The following is a 3120-nucleotide window of genomic DNA, read 5'->3' on the forward strand; positions in this document are numbered from 1 at the left end:
AACTCAAATTGGAAGACCTATATAAAAAAACTAGCACCACTGCAATAAAAATACGGGTTAGTTTGTATATAAATGTTTGTAAAAAGCGACCATTACCCTATTATCATTGCTCTCCTATGGTTACCTAGATACTGGTAAAATCTACAGTCTAGACCTAAAATATCGACTCAGATAAAGGGCCAAAAGTATCTAAGCGCTACCTGAGTGACTGTCTGAATGTCTAGGCAATAATGTCGTGTACACAAGTCCGTGTAGTAATTGTACAAATGTACATCTTGACGGTACATAATGTTAACTAACTTGTTAACATTAAAACAATTAATCTTTCACATATCGTTAATTAACGAAGTCTTCAAGAATTAATTAGAAATTCAAGGCCGTTTGTAATATTACATTTGCAAATTCGTAACTAAGCAGAATATTCGACAGAGCCTAATTTCTAGAAAAAATGCATTATTTCACGGTCCGTTAAAAAAACCTTGATGTATATCCTACGTTTTTAGTTATAAAAGACGAAATAATATACTTTGGAATCATTCAAATACTAACAGTTGAAGAAACAGTAACGCCTGATTCTATTCATTATTAGCAAGATGTTCACTAAGATTGTTATTATTGCGGTGTGCCTGTTTGGCTTGGCTCAAGCTGGGGCTTTGGCCGGCTATGGCGCAGGGCTTGGCTATGGCACAGGGCTTGGCTATGGCGCTGGACTTGGCTATAGCGCTGGCCTTGGTTATGGCGCAGCACTTGGTTACGGTGGACTCGGTTTGGGATACACCGGCGCTCCTGCGACTTCATACGTCCAACGCGTTGACTATAACACTGGTCACGGTGGTTACGGGGCTGGCTACGGGGCCGGTTACGCTGGCTACAGTAGTTATGGAGCTGGCTACGGTGGCTACGGCGCTGGTTACGGACGCGGACTCTATGGTCACGGTGGCTGGTAAATACTTATGTGTCTTAACGACTTTATACAAAGCAATTCCTTGAGTTTTATGTATTGAAATTAAATAAATCTATGTATTAATAAAAAAAACTTTTTACTCCTTTTATTATCTATAGATTATCCATGTTTTGTCATCTTTAAACCTTACCTGTCGCGTAGAATGATGGCCACTATGACAAGTCTCTTTTTAGTTGGGCTCAATAAAAATAGTTATTTGTTTTACAAGGGAGCAAAGTTGTTGTTTAATCGCTCGTGCTAATATTGATACCCGAGCAAGCGAAAGATTCCAAAATTGAACCACAAGCGTAGCGAGTGATTCGAAAAATGGAACCTTGAGCGTTGCGAGGGTTTCAAAGCACGAGGGTTAAACAAAATTTGCCCCCGAGTGAAAAACAAAATGTTTCACCACACCAACCCAAAGCAAATATTAAATGTAAAATATCAAACAAAATCAAACCAAATCCAATCCGAATGAATGTTATCCAAATAATTATCATTCAAAATCATCATTTAAAAGCCAATTCTACCAGCAAACATAAGAAAACAATTCAAAATTTCCATTTGAATACTTTGCCTCACATGTGAATAAAATGCAACTTTGCTATCAGTTTCTGAAGTGCAAAGTAAGCCTTTCCGAGCTGGTGTGGTGAAAAAATACTTACTGTATTTTTATTAAGTACTTAAATGTTAATTTCTAAATATACTAATGTGCTGATTTTCCAATAAAATGTCTACACTGTCATAGGGACCTTCATTCGACGCAAGAGATTTTTAAATAATTGTACGGGTGTGTACTCGTAGCATAGTCATTTTGATTTTTTTTTTCTGGAATAGACTAATTCGCCAGTAACTGGCCCTCTAACCTCTAGCCGCCCATACGTCAAACCTTGCCAAGCAAAATTTTATTTTATTTTGTCAACACAAAGTTCAAATTAGAATGGAACAGGAGACCTTTTTATAGGTCTCTGGGCGGCTAGAGGCTAAACTAAAAATGAATTCTATTCACCTATAAACAGAATTCATTTTAGTATAAGGTTTCAATAACTGGCCAGCCTTCAATAGCCACCTTATACTAAAATGAATTAAGTATGTTTATAGGCAAATAGAATTCATTTTTTTAGTTTAGGGTGGCCAGTTACTGGCAAATTACCCTATCACATCACAAAAACACCAGCAATTATTAAATTATTCCATAATCTGCTAATTCAGTACTCACATGATGGATGCTGATAAACGCCCCGCCTAAAAGCTACATTCACCCCGTTTCATTTTTTACACCCAAAAATTTTAACCAACTAAATAAATGTGGGTAATTGCGTGATTTATGTACGCGTGTGGAATGCTTTTAAAATATGACATGCTATCAATCAGGGTGGGGTTACAATCTACGGTGTAAAGTAGCCCCAAGTATAATTTGATCCCTTGATTTATACTAATTGTAGGTAATAGGAGGTCACATTATACTGGTCTGGTTAATAAATTTGTGAATGGCCGCAGGATAAAGGTACCAAAATATTAATCTCTAAAAACCGGCCAAGTGCGAGTCGGACTCGCGCACGAAATGTTCCGTACCATTACGCAAATATTGGCTATTACGTTTGGTGTATGGGAGCCCCACTTAAATATTTATTATATTCTGTGCGGACTGCGGAGCTTTGGGTACGGAACCCTGAAAAATATGATGTCGTGAATAAGCCATTCTATGGAAAGATAAAATATCGATACGGATAAAAGGCCAGAAATATATATACACTTCCTTATATACTGGCTATAACTACTTAAGCCATCATTTGACCACTTTGTACGTGTCATCAAAATTTTGTTACGTAAAAGTAGAATTCTGAACAGTTTAAAACTTAGTCATACATAGTGATGTGTAGCGTTCGTGGTGGGGGAACTAAAAGCGACGAAAATAAGGAACTAAAGCGTCCCATAGGCCCAGAGCGGCCCCTGTTGTAACTTCTTTTTTATAAGATTGTAAAAAGGCATATAAAAATTATTATTATTCTAATAATTTTACATTTTTACTAAAAAATTGTAAAAATAAGTTAATATGAAAATCAAAAATACAAAAAGTAACGCCCCCGGGTGGGCTCGAACCACCAACCTTTCGGTTAACAGCCGAACGCGCTAACCAATTGCGCCACGGAGGCGATGGGGGCACGCGCGAAATT

The 3120-nt window shown here is 37.3% G+C and overlaps 1 non-coding gene across 1 annotated transcript; it reads right to left on the minus strand.

Moving 5' to 3' along the window:
- Nucleotides 1–3025: 3025 nt before the first annotated feature.
- Trnan-guu (transfer RNA asparagine (anticodon GUU)) lies at nucleotides 3026–3099 on the minus strand. Its single transcript has one exon. It is a non-coding gene; the product is annotated as a tRNA-Asn (tRNA).
- Nucleotides 3100–3120: the final 21 nt, after the last annotated feature.

Source organism: Cydia fagiglandana, chromosome 4, assembly GCF_963556715.1.
Source record: "Cydia fagiglandana chromosome 4, ilCydFagi1.1, whole genome shotgun sequence".
Taxonomy (NCBI): domain Eukaryota; kingdom Metazoa; phylum Arthropoda; class Insecta; order Lepidoptera; family Tortricidae; genus Cydia; species Cydia fagiglandana.